The following is a 19,905-nucleotide window of genomic DNA, read 5'->3' on the forward strand; positions in this document are numbered from 1 at the left end:
ATTCCCAATGGAAAGAATAGATGGGCCCAGGATCCAAAGTGCAAAACTAGGAGTGTCCTCATCATTCCTAGAGATAACATTAGGAGATTTTGTGCTTCCCATCCTTTTAGCTTTGGGATCTTCAGGGTAGAAGTCCTGTTTCCCAAAGGGAGCACACTTTGGACAGGGGAATCCCAAAGTTTTTATTGAACTACAACATGGCTGCTTCAGTGCACTTTTGAGCCCTAATGTTCAGGGACCTGAAGGTGAAAAAAGAAATCAACATTCTGACACTGATAGTGGATGCTCATCAGGGGGAAGCAGAAGGGCAGGAGAACTACATGTGGAACTCAGATCATCCATTTGGGCACCATTTGTTATCCCCATATTCCATTGTAAATGTGAATGAACACATGGCAACCATGTTGTCCTGAAAATAATATGATTATTTAGATCATTCATGAATTAAAATTTGGGTCACACATCACCAATAAACTACCAAGGCCTGATGAGCTGATATCTGAGGGTGAAGGAAACTAGAATAGCTGGTGGAAAAAGAGCACTTTTACCACTTGCAAACCCAAGATCCACTTCAGCGAAAGAGGGTGCTTTTGAGTTTGCCTCTAAGAAAAGAGGTTCACAGAAGCCATGCAGGAGCTGCACCTTGAACCTGTAGGAAGATACAAAGTACTTCGTGCAAGAGGTGGGCTGTAGCAGTTGTGAAAATAAATCACTCAAAGCTCTTACTGTACAAACTAATTGAAACATGGCCCCAGTTGTTCTCTGGATCTACCATGGTGCTCTACAGAAGCTATGCCCTTTATCCCTCAGGGATACTGCTTAGATCTGTGAAGGTAATAAACAAAAACTTCCATTTTCTGTACAGGTTATGGAAAGCCAAAGTGACATAAGATTAGAGATCAATAAGAGAAACTGGCATGAAATGAAGTTAGAGAAGGACCAAAGGGCTTGGATTCGTGCTAATTATAGGGCCAATTTCATTTTAAGTAAAACAAAGCCCATAAAGGTTTTTAAATGCAGAAGTAATACCATAGGGGTTTTTGCATGGGGAAGTAGTATGCCTGGGTTATATGTTGTAGGAGAATGTATTGTAGAAGGACATGAATGAAAATGAGGAGACTGATTAGGAGGTTATTGAAGTTGCACAGATGAGAGCTTATGTTGCAACTAGAGTGATAAAAGCAGGCAAAGAAAAATGGACAAATTTGGAGTCTATTTTATTGAAAGAATTATCCAAACTTGCTGACTGGAGCTGTTGAGGTTAGGGTGAAATGAAGGAAGGAGAAGAAGGAAGAACGGCTTCAGGGTTTTAGCCTTGAGCAGCTGCACAGGATGGTAGTGATTTTACTGAATTGAAGTGTTACAGAAAACGCACTTGGCAAGAGACCGGGTACCCCTTGGAGGATTGGAGAACTCAGGCTTATTTTGTCAGCAGACCCAGATGAGCTAGTTGGCTGAAATTCTGGGCCCTGAGCTGAGGTTACAGGGAGCTCTTTATAGGAAATTTGACATCATTCCTTACCCATTGTAACATTAGTGGGTTAGAATTCTTGACCTATATGACCAAGGACCATTTACAGAAATTTTACAGTAAGTAGTTCACAAGTGTAAAACGAAGACAGTAAAAGACTTATAAGTGTTATGACCTGGCCTTTACCACAGGCAGCAGTAACTCAAAATGACTTGAGTTTACCTCCCTATGAGCTATATTTCTAAGAACTAAGCCTGTGAGTTTATAGTTTAGACAATAGTTAATTGGCATGGTAACCTACAGTTTATACTAGCAATTAAGTGATGTAGGTACATTCCTACAGAGTTCAGAAAGTTACAAAGTGTAAGAAGGAACCACTGTTTTAACAGGCATCTGTTGAATCTCTGGCCTTGAAAACCTGGTACAAGGGTATTTATATTTTAAGAGGAAGTAGACTCCTAGAGACAGCTATTTACAGTCCAATAGGTAGGGACCCAAGGTTAATTAGGTTTCCTGAAGAAATATTGACAGAAGGGGAGGAGATTGAACCCTTTCCCCAGGCATTGGTTCTTCATCATAAAGTTCTATAATTTTATAATCAGTTCTAGTTTTTCCATCACCAAAGAATATTCATGGGAGAATTGATTTAGAAGAGAAAAACAAGAATTCTTTTTGAAACTGGCTCATTTGACTTCCAAATGGAAATGTTCAATAGGACCTTAGAAATACAAACCTAGAGGTCAGAATTGTAGATAAACATGTTTATAGATTATTAACATATGGATGGTATTTAAAACTAGAGATCAGAGAGTTTACCTGAAAATAAAATGCAGATAAAGAAAAGAAGTATGCTCAATATCTAATCCTCCAATATTTACATCAATTAGTGAAGAAGGACTGACTCAGAAGTTAAACACCAGGAATGTGCCTGGCAGGTCTATAATCCCAGCCAATCTGGAGGCTGAGATGAGAGGATCTCAAATTCCAGGCCAGCCTCAGCAATTTAGCAAGGCCTTAACAGATTTCAGAAGACCCTGTCTCAAAATGAACAACAGAAAGAACTGGAAATATAGCTTAGTGGCAAAGCACCCATGATTTCAAACCCCAGTACCAAAACAAAACACTCCATTAGGAAAAAAAGAAAAAAACCCACCAGGAATGGCTCAAACTTGGTCAACTGAGTTCACTTTAGAATCTGTGGGGGGATATAGTGGCAATAAGGACCTCAAAATAAGACTGGTTGTGGGCTAGGATTGTGGCTCAGTGGCCTAGCATGCATGAGGTACTGGGTTCAATCCCCTGAATCACATAAACAAAACTAAATAAAATAAAGGTATTGTGTTCATCTACAACTAAAAACATTTTTTAAAAATAGATTGTTGCAGGGGCTGGGATTGTGGCTCAACAGTAGAGCGCTCGCCTAGCACGGGCAGGACCGGGGTTCTATCCTCAGCACCACATAAAAATAAAGGCATTGTGTTGTTTCCATCTACACCTAAAAAATAAATATTAAAAAAAGACTGTTGCTAATTAAAGCAATCTCTTCAATCCCTTAGTCAACAAATATATGTTCAGTATATTATAAATGGGATCTCCAAGAGGTATTATGATCTAATGTAGTTCTAGTCTAAATGCCTCTTATATACTACATATATCACACTTCCCTGCAAGTAAAGGTATCAGATCTCTAGCCTTGAACATAACTATTTCAAAAATGTCTTTATACTCTTTAGTCTTTTTAAATTTAATCACTTACCTTAAATTATCAATTTTTGAACCTTTCTCTTGTCATTCAACTTTGAGATTGAATAAACTCTTAAACTATTTCACTTATTTTGCTTTTACCTAAGATGGAGTCAAATGGCAACATAAATTCTGGCTTTAAAGTGATGATCAAAACATGTAAATATACTATCTGTCTTAAGGAGATCTTTCCTCTCTTTCCAGGTTTCATTAACATTTGAATTTTTGAGATTGAAATTATATTCATCAAATATAAGGGTGTATTTGAAACTTCAAGAAGAATTTAGCCAGGAACTTATAGATATAACTCAGTAATAGAGTGCTTGCCTATCATGCACAAGGCCCTTGGTTTGATCCCCAGCACAAGAAAATAATTTAACCAAAAGATGAAGGAAAAACAAGGCAAAATAAAGGCATCTAGCTCCTACTATCTGTAAAACAATGTGTGGTTTGTAGAGTAACAGACCTCTATATCAGTTGTATAATAGTAATTCTTTATTCATGAGGTCTTCTTATTTCCTTGGAAACACTGAGGTCATGTTAATTTTTAATTACACTGGAGTTTACAGTTCCATAGATTTTAGAAGCTAGAGCTTTACTCATTTACACTTTAAAAAATATAAAGGAAGAAGAGATGGTTAAAATTACTATGGATTGAATGTAGTTGGATATTATTATTTTTTTATATAGTACTGGAAATTGAATGGGGCACTCTCCACTGAGCTCCATCTCCAGCCCTTTTTATAATCTTATTTTGAGACAGGATCTCACTAAATTTCTGAGGCTGGCCTCGAACTTCCAATCCTACCTGATTATAGGCAACTGCTGGGATTATAGGCAACTGTCACCACTCCTGGATAACTGTATATTGATTTTATCTGATTCCTCCTAAACCTTTTTGCATCAAATTGTATGCAGTTTTGCATCAAGTTTTGTCTATACTCTTCAACTAGTATATTTTATAGAAAATGCAGCAATGTATGTTGGTAGGGTAAGTAGTTTGTGAGATATGTGACGACATTGCTGTTAAGAATTAGGAGCAGAGAACTAGTGGTGCCACTTGGTTGAGTAATCTTGAGAGAATCACTTCACTTCTATGTCTCTCTATTTCTTCATCTGCAACCTGAGGGAGTGAGGATGAATGATCTAAGTTCCCCTCCACTTCAGGATCTAACAGTTCACTGAAATGTCTTGGTTCTGTGGAGCCCATAATTTGTGGAAGTTATCCAAATGAGTCCCCATATTAATAATACTCCTCATGACATGGACATTTATGAATAGAAACTGAAGCAGACCAATGACAAAGCTATTAAATGAGACAAATTTTTCACAAAAGTAGGTGTGATTCAGATTTCAAAGCTAGGGAGTTCCCTCCCTGTTTTCTGTATCATTAAATTTCTCAATATATGAATTTTACAGATTCTATTTCTATTTGGTCATGGCAGTTTTCAGAATGCAAGGGGCATAAATGAAAAGGAACGGACATTTATTGAATATTTAGTACATAGTATGCATTGTTGTTTTTATGTAATCATCTTTATAACAATCCTAAGAATAAAATTACTGTTTTTATAAACGAGAAATTAAAGCCAGGTTCAATGGCACTCACTTGTAATCCCAGGACTAGGGAGGTTGAAGCAGGAGGATCACTTGAGCCCAAGCTTCCAGGGCCAGCCTGGGCAACATAATCAGACCCTGTTTAAAAAAAAAAAATTAAAAAGACTTCAAAAATATAATTCAGGGCTGAGGTTGTGGCTCAGCGATAGAGTGCTCGCCTGGTATGCGTGAGGCCCTGGGTTTGATCCTCAGGACCACATAAAAATAAATAAATAAAGGTATTGTGTCTCACCAAAAATAAAAATAAATCTTTAATAAAAAAAAGTAATTCAGAAAAATACATTCAACATTTTAAGATACAATATAAACATTGCTTTGAACTTTCACCGTGTACTGAGATTTAACTTCTTTCCTATTTGTATTTGCTAATTATATATATCAGTATTTTCCTACCTACTAATGAGACCCCTAAGGGATTATAGAGTAATTGCAAAAAAATCTGAGAATCATTTTCCGTCTAAATACATAATATGATTTATATGGACAGATGAATATCTGTTCAAATACATTAACAAAAATATAAATTCAGAAATATTACTAATTTTGTGACTTTTTTTGTTCAGTGTCTGAGTCAAAAGAATATTTTGATGATTAATGAAACTAACCATCATTATCCCTGGAAGTTACTCTTTGTTTCTGAGTTTGCCAGCTTCCTAGAATGAGAGAAAACAGATTTTTATCTTTTCAAGGAAATCTTTTTTATCTCAATGGGAAGTAAAAAATAATAATTTTTTTCAAAGTGATAAGTTTAATGAAAATACATTGCTGATTTTTAAAAAAATATATAATTTAGCTTTATATTTCAGAGAAAAATACTGAAATCATTAATGGTATGTTGATATAACAAAACATTTTGCACTTACTTTCATAGATTAATATATGTATGTCTTTACTAAAAACTAGATATATTAGAATTCATTTATTTACATAGTAATAATTTGTGCTGTTATTATAAGCATTATAAAAATTAACTGTCATAATTTTCTACATATGTATTCCTTAAGATACTATTTTACGGGCTGGGGATGTGGCTCAAGTGGTAGCGTGCTTGCCTGGCATGCGTGCAGCCCGGGTTCGATCCTCTAGCACCACATACAAACAAAGATGTTGTGTCCGCCGAAAACTAAAAAATAAATATTAAAATTCTTTCTCTCTCTCTCTCTCTTTAAAAATAAAAAAAAACCAATAAAGCTATCATTTAAAAAAAGATGATATTTTATTTAATTCATGCCTTATAATAGTAGTAGTACTTTGCAACCCATTATAAGATACTATATCTCACTTGAGATTCATATTTACTTCATTATGTAGGTAGGTTTTTTCGTGTGTGTGTGTGTGTGTGTGTGTGTGTGTGTTGTAGATGAACACAATATCTTTATTTTTATTTATTTATTTTTACATGGTGCTGAGAATTGAACCCAGGGCCTCAAAGCAAGCACTCTACCTCTGAGCTACAACCTCAGCCCTAGGTAGGCTTTTTAATTCACTTTATTTCAAAGAATATTCACGTATTGCTTAACTTTTCACAAGATTTCTATGAAGACACATCTAAGTATTATTTCCCTATTTTATAGCTGAAGACATTGAAACAAGTGACATGTTTAAATTATATGTCTGATAACTGGAGTTGAGATTATATAAACATAATCACTTGGAGGTAGTTTTCTGATACTCAGTTGAGTAATTTTCTTCCTCTTTCATAACAAGTGACTCAGTGTGTTTCTGTCATTTTCACTTGAAAACAAATGTTTTATGGCCTTTTATTGTAAGCAGAATTATTGCAAAGCTAGAGTAACTAAGGAAATTTAACCTATGAAATAATACATAGACTTTGGTCATAGACATAAAATTAAATGTACAGTGAATGACAATAAGTTTAATCCTTTATCTTTTCAATAAGTACATGGAACTTACAATATAAGCCATAGTGTTTTACAAAGCCCATAAAATAGAATTACCTAAGACCTGTGACCTAACAGCATAGACTTTGTTTGTAACTTGCCTGCCCTTCCCCAAGCTATACAACTTTAAAACTCTCAACAATGCTAGAAAATAAAAATGTTCTTCACTTAATATAGATTTACTGAGATCCAAAAATTATAATAGATAATATTTATTGAGTGACAGGTACTTTATATGTGTCAGTTAATCTTCATAACCATCCTAGATATAATTTTCTCAATTTTATGGAGAAGAAAATGAACTCAGAAGCCAGGTGCAGCGGCTTGGGAGGCTGAGGCAGGAAGATCGCAAGTTCAAAGCCAGCCTCAGCAATTTAGAGAGGCACTAAGCAACTCAGTGAGACCCTGTCTCTAAATAAGATACAAAATAGGGCTGGGTTGAGTACCCCTGAGTTCAAACTCTGGTACCAAATAAATAAATGAAATAAACTCAGAAAGCTTCAATACTTCATCCAATCATAGAACTTGGGATCTGAACTTAAGATGTTTTTACTCCAAAAACCATGTCATAATATGTTAATGTGGAAACTAATATATTTCTTCCAAAATATATTAATACTTTAATTTTAATTTCAAACCACCTTATCTTTGAGATTTCTCGAAGCAGGAGGATTGCAAGTTTGAGGCTAGCTTTGGCAACTTAGCAAGAACTTCTCAAAATAAAAAATTTAAAAAAGAGGGCTGGGAACAAAACTCATTGATAGAGTATCTATGGGTTCAATTACTAGTGGAGCTGGGGTAGGACTGTAGGACTAAAAGGAATAAAGTTCTAATATATACTATAACCTGAATGAACTTTCAGAGGTTACCAGAAGTTGGAGGGAGAGAGTAATAGGGGCTTATTGCTATATGGTTACAGAGTTTTTGTTTGTGGTGATGAAAAATTTTGGAAATAGTGGATTGTTGGACAACATTGTGCATGTTAATTTTACTGAATGGTACACTTAAAATGATTAATATGGCAAGTTTTATGTTATAATAAATTAGGAAGAAATAATAAATGAAAACAAAGAAGGAAAAACATAATTCTCAGGCTGAGGTGGTGGCTCAGTGGTAGAGTGCTTGCTTAGCATGTGTGAGGCACTGAATTCAATCCTTTGCACCACATAAAAATAAATAAAATAAAGGTATTGAGTCCATCTACAACTAAAAATATATATATACTAAAAAACAATAACAACAACAACAACAAAAACCCAGCTGGGCATGGTGGTACACGCCTGTAATCCCAGCAGTTTGGGAGGCTAAGGCAGTAGATTGAGAGTTCAAAGCCAGACTCAGCAATTTAGTGAAGTGCTAAGCAACTCAGTGAGACCCTGTCTCTAATTAAAATATAAACTAGGGCTTGGGTTGTGGCTCAGTTGAGTGCCCCTGAATTCAATCCTTGGTACTAAAAGTAATAATTATTATTATAAAATAAAAAAATTAAAAAATTTAAAACTTTTCTATCTAGAGATCATGAAAATGTCTACTGAATTTATAATTTATCTGCTGCCACAATAAAATAAAACAGAGCTTTATCATTTTGATTTGCTTATTACCTGGAATGAATTTATCTATATGGTATGAGACTGGGCCAAATTTCTTTTTTATTTTCACATGGAGAATCAGTTATGTTGATATTGTTTAATGATTATTTATTCCCCACCTCTTTGCAGTGTCACTTGTCATTATTTATATGACCTCATTTGTATATTTCTAGACTATATTCTGTATCATATGTGTTTGTTTGTCCCACCTTGCATAAATATCACATTGTGTTAATTACTGTAGTTTCATAATAAATCTTGATGTGTGTTAAAGCAACTCCTCTCAAACATAGCTTTTTTTTTTTAAAGAGAGAGAGGGAGAGAAGACAGAGAGAGATAATTTTTTTAATATTTATTTTTCAGTTTTTTGGTGGACATAACATCTTTATTTTATTTTTATGTGATGCTGAGGATCAAACCCAGTGCCTCACACATGCCAGGCAGATGTGCTACCGATGAGCCACAACCAGCCCAAATATTTTCTCCTTTAATTCTTGAAGATTCTTGTTGTTTTCATTTTCACACACATTTTAGTATGACATTCTATTTCTAGGCAATTACATAAAACTATTACTATTTAATTGGAATAGCATTTAATTTATAAGTAGAAGAAAGATGACATTTTTACAGGAATAGGATTTTAAAACTATGAGCATGATAATGTCTTTCTTATTTAGCTCTTCTGTATTACTTCTTTAAAGATTTAAAATTTTCCCTTACTGGTTTTGCATATTTTTGTTGAATTTATTCTTACGCAGTTAATATTATTTGATTCTATATAAATTATTTCTTTAAAATTATATTTCCTAGCTTTTTGTTGTTAGTGTATAGAAATCCAACTAATTTTTGTTCTTTGATCTTAAACATAGTCAGCTTGCTAATCTCACCTATTATTTCTAATATTTTTCCATAGATACTATGAGGTTTTCTATGTATATAATCACAGAAAATAAGGGTATTTTAAATAATGGTGGCTTATTTTGCCAGAAGCTATCCATGACCCATATGTGAACTGAGCCATGTGCATCAACTAAAGCAATGTTGAAGCCATTAGGCAGGAAAGCCTGGTATCAGGAACTTCCCGGTAGCAACCCTGCTGGTGGGAGAACGCCTGGTTCTTGGCGTCCTACCTAGCTTCATCTCAAGTTCAGCACAGCACCAGAGATGAGGTGACCCTCTGGAGCCACACAGCCTCTCAGAAATGGGTGTGGCTGCCAAAATTCCAATCAACCTGTTTACTGCAAAACCCCTGCGACACTGAGAAGGAAGCATCTAAGACTCTGCCACTGAAACCTTACCGCAGCCTTTGAGGTATTCCACCTTAAATAAAGACTGGGACCTTTTTTCAGTTGTTCAGTTCTAGCTACTGTCAGGATTGGAAGACCTACCAGAGGTCCCCCCCCTTTTAATTTTTTCGTTGAAGTTGGACACAATACCTTATTTTATTTATTTTTATGTGGTGCTGAGGATCGAACCCAGGGCCTCGAAAGTACTAAGTGAGTGCTCTACCGTTGAGCCACAACCCCAGCCCAGAGGCTCCCTTTTTTATATCTAATTTCTGGCTCTGGCTTTATTTCTTACTAATTATTTCAGACTTTTTATTTCCCAGGCAGCTCATACCTCCTGAGCAGGAACTTACCCTGCCAGGGTACTGGTCACTTGGCAATATTATTTCTTTTCAATCTTTGTGCTTCTAGTTTGCTTTATTACTTAGATTTGCCCTGGTTTCAACACCATAGCAAATAAAAGGGATGATGATGGGCATCTTGGTCTTTTTCTGAATAATATTTACTTAATTAAATGTAGTTGGTTAAATAATTTATTTATCTATTTAGAGGTACTAGGGATTTAACCCAGGGGCACTTTATCACTGAACTATGCTCTCAGACTTTTTAAATTGGTTTTGCCATAGTGTCTTGCTAAATTTCTGAAGCTGGCCGTGAATTTGTCAGCCTACGGAGTGGCTGGATTACAGATGTTGCCACTGCCCCCAGCTTTATTTTTTATTTTGAAATAGGGTCTCACTAAGTTGCCCAGGTAGCCTTAAACTCACAATCCTTCTGCCTCAGCCTCCCAAGTAGTTGGGATTACAGGTGTGCACCACCACACCCAGCTCATTCTGAATTTTATAAGAAATTATTGTAGAGATCCCTATTTAGAATACTGTTTAAAAATTTTTAGTTAATATTTATTAAGTCTGGGAAATTATATTCTATTTGCCTTATTAATGTGGGAAATTACATTTATTGATTTCTGCTATTAAATAATTCTGGGATAAACTCACCTGTGTTGTTATCTTTTGACATGTTGATTTTTCATTTCTTTAAATGTCTGCTTTTGGAAATAGGGTTATACTAGTCTCATAGAACATATTTAAAATTATTCCTTTGTTTACTTTGTGTGAAATGTAATTCATTTTTTGCTGCTATTTGAAATAATGTCTTTTAAACATCTTTTAATTTTTCTGCCTGTTGTTTGTAAGTAGAAATATAACTGAGAGCAGGGGACAGTGACACATGCCTATAATCCCAGAGACTCAGGAGGCTAGTGCAGGAGGATTGTAGTTTGGAGGTCAGCCTCAGCAATTTATTGAGATCCTGTCTCAAGATAAAGAGTGAAAAAATGACTGGGGATGTAGCTTAGTAATAGAGTACCCCTGGGTTCAATCCCCAATACTGAAATAAATAAATAAATAAATAAGGGCAGGGAATTCTTCCATCTTATTCACTATTACTGCTATACTCTAGTCTCTATAACAGTGCCTACAAATAGTAGGAACTCTCTGTGTTTTTGAATAATGAATGAATATTTTCTTCACAAAATTGGTAATGATGTTTTGTAACTGGTTTTATAATATCTACTGCAGGAGAGACTGCTACTTGCTTATCTTATATCCATTTCCCACTTTTTTCTAGCAAAAGATTATATATTGTCTTTGATGGCAATGTGACCAGCTAAAACCCTACACTTCTCAGTAAAGTTTGCCATAGTCTTCATATTCAAGATACTATTCTTGGATAATAAAGCCTTACAGGCAAGAGTGACCAATGACATATAAGTTGAAACCATTGAATTTCTACAAAAATGTCTTTGAAGGGTTCTTAGTCTGAAACAAGTTCCTGTTCTTTTTTTCCCTCTTTTCTTTGTTCTGCAAGGAACTCAGGTGTTATCACTACAGTCTAAGTAGCTATCTGAGATTATGAGGAAAAAGTCCAGGAGAATCGCATCCTTTGCATCCATGAACCACTGAACAAAGTGCTAAACTGACACATGTCTCTGGACTTTGGATTTTCTAGGAGAAAAAAATCCCTTATTGTTTTTTAAGCCACTGTTTTTAAGGCTTCTCTGTTACTAGCAGACAAATGCAGTTCCTAACTAATACCCTTCCTTGACCAACAGAGAATGTGGAAATTGTGCTGTGTGACCTCTAAGGTCATACCATACATTCCCCCCTTGTTCTCTTGGAAGTCACAGCCAACAGTCAGCACCATCCACGAGACGTATCTTCAGATTATTTCAGCCCTTAACAACTGAGTCAACCTTAGGCTTTGAATCTTCTAGTTCAGGCCCAGACATTGTAAAGCAGAGACAATTCGTCTTTTCTTTGCTCTGTCCAAATATCTGGTCTATGAGTGTAATAAAATGCTTTGTACTACTGTTTTGAGATGTTTTATTATACAAGAATGGTATCTTGAATATGAAGACTATGGGTATCTTTATAAGAATGGTGTGATAGATGCAACCTCATACTTTTTAGTCTTTAAAGATATTTGTGTTATAAACAGAATCAAACCAAATTCAGTCATGATGATGGTGGGAGTAGGGTCATATAGCAGACTGCAAATTGCTATACTACCCTAACTGGATGCCATACCAACCTACCCTAATGGATGTCTACCAACACATATCCATTTTTCCATAGCATTAAGTAGGTACGTATATTCTAGTCAGAAGTAATGTTTTCTAATATACTTTCCAGCTGGATATTGCCATTGACTAAGCTCTTGCCCATGGAATGTGAGAAGAAACAATAGGCAAATTCTATGTCACTTGCTTAAAAGGAAATTGCTTTTCATTTCCACTCTCCTCCTTATTGTGCACTAATTGAAAACAATATTGTAGGGGATGGAAAAGCAATGAGAAAGGAAAAAGGAAGTCCCTAAATCTCATTGTGTAATGGAGTTGACCTACTACCTGAACAGCTTATCCTCCTTTAGATTATTATAAAAGAAGAAATATATTTCTTAATATTTACTATGGCTTTGATATCTTTGTTATATTAGCTTAACTGCTTACCTTAACTTATATAGGTAGATAGGAACAGGACTAGAAAGACAGGAAGTTACTTAGTTTCTTAGGGTCATAGCTTTAGGAAGTTGGAAAGATTCATGATGATAAAAATACCACTTTAGGGTTGGAGTGGCTCAGCGATAGAGCACTCACCTAGCATATGCGGGGCCCTGGGTTCGATCCTCAGCACCATATAAAAATAAAATAAATAAAGGTATTGCGTCCAACTACAACTAAAAAATGAATATTACAAAAAATTACCAAAAAATCACTTTAAAAAAGGCAGGGAATCTAGAACCTAAATGGGATAGGAAGTTACTCTTTTCATTACCCATATGCCAACTCAGCTGGTCATTTAATGATCACATTTCAGCTGTCTGAAATTTGTAACCATTCCATAACCTCTATTATTTCATTCAATTTATTTGTGGTATCAGGGAATGAACCAGGTTGCTTAACCACTGAACCCTAGCCCTTTTTATTTTTTATTTTGAGACAGGGTATTGCTAAGTTCCTGAGGCTGGCTCTGAACTGAGATCCTCCTGCCTCAACCTCCTGAATCACTGGGATTACAGGGTGATCCCATTACACTCTGCTAACTCTTTTATTTTAAATACTATTTCAAGTGGGTTGACTAAAATATTTACAATGCACAAAATATTACACAAAATGTCTAATTTGGCCTCTTTATAATAACCTGCTCAAGTGGAACAACCGGTTCTCTCTCCTTGCTTCTAATTTTTCTTTCCTTTTTTAAAAAATATTTATTTTTTAGTTATAGGTTGACACAATCTCTTTTAATTTTTTTATGTGGTGCTGAGGATTGAACCCATGCCTCACAAATGCTAGGTGAGCACTCTACCTCTGAGCCACTACCCCAGCCCCCTCTAATTTTTTTTATGATAAATTATACTTAACATATAATGTAACATTTAAATCATTTTAAAGTAAGCAATTAATTTGCATTCAGTACATTCACATTGTTGTTCAACCATCACTATTATTCATCTCCAAAATCTTTTCATCACCTCCAACTGTAACTCTGTACCATTAAACTCTCCAGTTCATCTTCAACCCAGTAGTTTTGATTTTTTAAAATAAAAATTATCTTTTAGTATCATTAAAACATCAGAAACCTTTTTAATGAACTAGAATGGGTAATTACAAACAATAAGAAAATGTAATTAGGAAATCAGATTTTTGCAATGCCATTACTGTTTCTAAAAATTATTCAATTTAAATGAATATTCTTCTCCAAGGCTACTTGATTTTTCATTTGGGAACTTAAAAATCACATTGAGGGAAAAATAATGCAAGATTTTTTAAAAAATTTTCTACACTTCTCCCTCTAACTCTATAAACAAACTTTTGTTTCATTCATACTTATTTCTTTAGGGCACTATTTTCCATGTGCTTATTCACAGCTAGAAACCATAATCTTCTTGATTTACTAATCTGTTTCATGGTGAGAAATCATGTGATAAACAAAAACTAATGATCATTTTGACAGGCAATAAATATAGGATTTGAATTCTCAATAAACAAAGATCTTTTCCCTTGCATTAAATCCATTATAATAAGATATGGAAAATGAAATGGGTAACATTTTAGCAATGTTTTTAAAAACTTGTGAAGCATTTTATTTTAATCATTGTTGAGCAGACTGCTTAATATCAAACTTAATATCAAACTTAATCAAACTGTGAATTTAAGTAGGAACCACTGGATCTCAGATTTGTTTTTTTCTTTCAAGTGTTACTTATAAATATTTAAATTTTTGATATGTGAAAAAGTAAGATCCTATGATTCATATAATCATTTACCCTAAAAACCTCCAAAAGCTCAGTGTGAGACAATACAAGAAAGCTTAGAGGTGAAATGATTGGGTTATGAGAACTTTAACCTAATCAGTGCTTTAAGGCCTGATAGAGATTAACCGGGTGGTAATTGTAGGCAAGTAGGGTGTGGCTGGAGGAGGTAGGTCATTTGGGATTTACCTTTGGTATATGTATTTTGTCCCTGATAGTGGCTCACTCTCTCTCTCTGCTTTCTGATAATGTCCTGAGCTGCTGTTCCCCACCACACTCTTCTGCCATAATGTTCTGCCTCACCTCAAGCCCCAAAGAATGAAGGCAACCCTCTTGAATCAAGACCTCTGAAACCAGGAGCCCCCAAATAAACTTTTCCTCCTCTCATTGTTCTTTTCAGTTTTTTTTTGGTCTCAGCAACGAAAAAAGCTGACTAAAACAACTAGATCTCATCATTTTAATATCAAGTATACTAATAATTATTAATCTACTCTTTAGCATCTTTTATTTTTTTGTTTGAATAATCAATGAAATGAATAGAGGCAACAAAACAAATATCTACAAAACTGAAAACACATTGTCAGATATAGTTCCTGGGAATGCTAAAAGATTAATGACTAGAAATAGCATGCATTCTTTGATTCTTACATTTGAAAATGTAGGGGAAACTGTGATAGTACAGCAGACACAGAGATAGAGACTACACAGAGATATTTTCCTTTTTTAATGCTAAGAGTTGTATGTTCCTATAAGAAATGTTTCTTTTTTAAAAAAATATTTATTTTTTAGTTGTAATTGGACACAATACCTTTATTTTATTTATTTATTTTTATGTGGTGCTGAGGACCCATCCCAGGGCCTCATACATGGGAGATGAGCACTCTACTGCTGAGCCACAATCCCAGCCCAAGAAATGTTTCTTGAAACATAACAAGTAAAGATCTCTCAGATATTAAGTTGAAATTGCATTAAAGCAATTGACCGTCAAGAAAGTTATTTTCTTTTTTGTTTTGGTGGTAATAGGGGTTGAACCTAGGGACATTCTACTATGGAAGTACATTCCCAGGCCTTTTTATTTTGGGATAGGGTCTACTAAGTTGCTAAGGATCTCACTAAAGTGCTGGGGCTGGCCTTGATCTTGAGATCCTCCTGCCTCACCCACCTGAGTCATTGAAATTGTACCACAGGACCTGGAAGAATTGACTTTCTTAGAATAAGAAAAGAGAGAGAATTTTTTAATATTTATTTTTTAGTTTTTCGGCGGACACAACATCTTTGTTTGTATGTGGTGCTGAGGATCAAACCTGGACTGAACGCTTGCCAGGCACAAGCGCGCTACCGCTTGAGCCACATCTCCAGCCCTACATCCTTGTTTACACATTCGAAATCATTGAACTGGATTTGCGGCAGCCAATGTAAGCTGGTTGTAACCTATATCCTCCTTACTTCATCTCATTGCTGCTTCTACCCCCAGGTAGACTGGCCACATAAATTCAGAGAATGTCTTACTGGACACCAAAACTCTAATAATCTTTCAAGGCCTTTCAGATACACTCTCCACTGGAAACCTTCCTTAGCCATAGAAGTTATTTGGTGGTGTCTCTCTGTAACTCTCTCCATTAAACAAACCTCTTAAACTCTTTTAAGAATTCCATTATTTCCCTATAATTCTAGCTTCTCTGGTTGCTGAGGTAAGAGGATTTCAAGTTCAAGGCCAGCCTTAGCAATGTAGTGAGACTCTATCTCAAAATTAAAAAATAAAAAGAACCAGGGATGCAGCTCAGAGGTAAAGCATTCCTATGCCCAGTACCAACACCAAAAAAAAAAAAAAAAAAAAAAAGGAGTGGAGTGGGGGGAGGAATTCCCTTATATCTTTTCCTTTCTCTATCTTATTTTTCATATCTGCGTCTCAGTCCTGATTGCTAAAGGGGTTGTGTTAGGATGGATATTTGAGTAGAAATACACAGTGTTAAGTATGGCTAGACAGTATGATTTGTGATTCTCTTTATTAATAGTCATCTATGGAAACTTATGCCAGTTAGTTGAATTTTCTGAACCATAGTTTTCAAATCTGTAAAAGAAGAATTTTGTCTGCTTTGAAGTTAATTTGACAATTAGAGATGAATTCTATAAAGCAGATAGAACTAAGTATATAGTAGGTAATACACAAATGATTATTATTTATGCTTGATTTTAACTATTATACTGATAGCCACTAATAGGCAGCCTCATGTTAGTTTGCATTTATAAAACTAGATCACATTCTTTTTTTAAAAAAAATTATTTGTAGATGGATTCAATACCTTTATCTGTTTATTTTTATGTAGTGTTGAGGATTGACCGAGTGCCTCACATGTGGTAGGCAAGTACTCTACCGCTGAGCTCCAACCCCAGCCTTTGATCATATTCATTCATTCTCTCTCTCTCTCTCTCTCTCTAACATTTTTAGTTGTATATGGACACATACCTTTTATTTAGTTATTTATTTTTATGTGGTGCTGAGGATCGAACCCAGTGCCTCACATGTGCTCTACCACTGAACCACAACCCCAGCCCTTGATCATATTCTTTGTTATTATATCGTCAGGTAATTTGGATCTATCTTGCTTCTTGTGGGAGTCCTAAAGAATATCTTATATGATTACAATATGCTGGGAGCAGAGATTTTAGACCATAGGTTCTTTTTTTATTTCATTAGAAACATGGATGCACCCAGGGGCGCTAAACCACTGAGCTACATCCCCAGCCCCCTTGAGGGTATGTTTTGTTTTGTTTTTTAAATACTTATTTTTTAGTTGAGGTTGAACACAATATCTTTATTTTATTTATTTATTTTTATATGGAACCCAGAGCCTTGCACATGTGAGGTGAGCACTCTACTGCTGAGCCACAACCCCAGCAGCCCCCATGAAGTTTTTTGTTTGTTTGTTAATTACAGTCCAGGTTTTCCAACCCTAGTTTTGGTTCTGTGGGAAGGTTTCTGCTCTGGTAAGTTGTGACTTTCTTCAGTTTGGATGATAGCTGTTTGCCCTATGAACTCATTCCTCTGATAGATCTAAAAATGATTGTTGGTTTTTTCAATTTTTTTAGCTTTTTATTTGTTGTTAGGATGAAGCCTTCCAAGCTCCTGTACACTAGAAGCTGTCTGTTTCTTTTTAGTAAGTACCATACAGTTGTCTAAGCTTCAATGTTAGACATTTTCATGAAAACTCTGATTGTGATTACCCTAATTGGAATGTGGGTGTTATCAAAACTACCCAGCCACCTGCTTAAAGATTATTTTAATAGAGTAAATTACTTTATATAATCCCTTTTAGAAGCCCAGATCTACAGAACTGGAAGTTAATACAGAAATCATGTAACTTAATATCTTCGTATTAAATATTTAAAAAAAATAGCTGAATGTGGTGGTGCATGCCTTTAATCCCAGCTACTTGGGAGGCTAAGGCAGGAGGATTGCAAATTCAAAGCCAGGCTGGGCAATTTAGCAAGACCCTGTCTCAAAATAAAAAGGAATGGAGATGTAGCTCAGTGGTACAGCACCCCTGGGTTCAATCTCTAATACTGGGGAAAAGGGCCTGACATACACATTTTTTTTTTTAACTGAGGATTGAATCCAGGGGCACTTTAACTCTAAGCTACATCCCCAGCCCTTTTTATTTTTTATTTTGAGACAAGGTTTGGCTAAGTTGCTGAGGCTTGCCTCCAATTGTGATTCCCACCGCTCCGCCTCCTGAATCACTGAGATTACAGGCATCCACCACTGTGTCTGACCTGGCCCTGAATTTACTAACTTTGTGTAGTGATTTCCACATCTAAGGCCCCTGATTTTAAATTCCTCAGTGTGTTGCTTGAGACCTCCGATGGGGCAGACAGGAGGCACCTGCCATGCAGGTTAAATGTTACTAGTCCTTCATTAGATTACCTAGGGTAGATCAGTCTTCTGGAGCTCTCTTTTCTGGTGGCAAGCTATGGCCTGTCTCTCTCCCTTAGGTAAATACCAAAGCAAAATACTTCCATCTCTGAATCTCAGCAGGGAGTGTCACACCCCTGGGTTCAATCCCCAGTACCATTGCCTTCCCCTCTCCCCCACATACACACAAAAAAGTTTTTGAGAAACAAGTGTACAATATTATCCACCTTTGCCTAGAAGTGCCCCATGCCTCTGATCTCAGTGACAGGGAAGGCTGAGGCAGGAGGATCATAAGCTAGAGGCCAGCTTGGAAGATCCTGTCTCAAAAGAGAAAAGGGCTGGGGATGGTGGTAGAGCTCCCAGGCTTCAACTCCAGTACCACACAAAAAGTAACGTTTATTACTTTTGCTCTAATTTTTTAAAGCAATAGTCCCACGAAGAGTCCAAAATCTTGTAAACTAACAATTTATAGGAGAGCTGGAGATGGAATGGTATAGAAATAATGGGGAAACAGAACATTCCCTTTATTCACATAGTCTGCAAATATTTCACTCCTATGTGTAAGACATTGTTCAAGGACCTAAAAATACAGCACTGAATAAAGTCTCTTGTTTTCATGGTGCTTACTATAGCGGAACACACAACAAATAACTTATATATCAGTTGATAAGTGCTACAGTGAAAAATGAAGGAAGAAAGGTTACTATTTATGAAGTCTTAGGGAATGCTTCTCAGATAAGTTTTGAGCAGAGCCCTTAAAGACTATGTGCAAACATCTAGGGAAAAAATATACCAAGGAGAGGGGAAGCGTGTGAAAATTCCTGACGTTGAAATATGCTTCGTGCATTTGAGGAGCAGCGCGGAAATTAAATATCTCAAGCGAGATATGGGAAGACCAGAATAGTTGGGAGAAATCAGACAGGCAAGTGTGGGATAAAGGTGCAAGTCCTTGCTTGGAGATGGAACTCAGGGACGCTCTACCACTGAGCTACATAAGAATCCAGTATTTTCTTTTGAAACAGGGTCTTGCAATTTAGCCTAGGCTGGCTTTGAACATTCCATTAGATCTTCTCGCTTTAGCTTCCCGAGTCGCTGGGGATTAGACGCACACAGCCCTGTCTCCGCTGCAGGTTTTTAAAAAGTGGAAGGGCAAACCGAGCACGGTGGCCCGGACCTGTAATCCTAGGGACTGGGGAGGTTGAGGCAGAACGATGGTAATTTTGAGGCTAGCCTCAGCAATTTAATGAGGTTCTATGAAACTTGGCAGGAATGAACCTAAATACTCACACAAGAGCGAGCTCTACCACGGAGCAACTTCTAGTCTATTTCTGTAGATGCTTGAAATTTTTCACAATAATTTTGTGTAAACATTTAGTTTTAAAAGGTAATTCATCTTACGCGTTTTTTTCTCCTCTAAACAAACATCCCCTGAAAGCTGTCTATAGCTAGTAAACCCAGTTGTCTGCTTTTTGCAAAAAAGAGCAAAACCCAGTGTTCAGCAGTGGTAAAATAAATCCTTTGATTCGACAGAGAAAATTCGCGGCACAAAACAGACGCGCTCAGGGAAACGAAT

Source organism: Ictidomys tridecemlineatus, chromosome 7 (assembly GCF_052094955.1).
Source record: "Ictidomys tridecemlineatus isolate mIctTri1 chromosome 7, mIctTri1.hap1, whole genome shotgun sequence".
In the NCBI taxonomy this organism is placed as follows: domain Eukaryota; kingdom Metazoa; phylum Chordata; class Mammalia; order Rodentia; family Sciuridae; genus Ictidomys; species Ictidomys tridecemlineatus.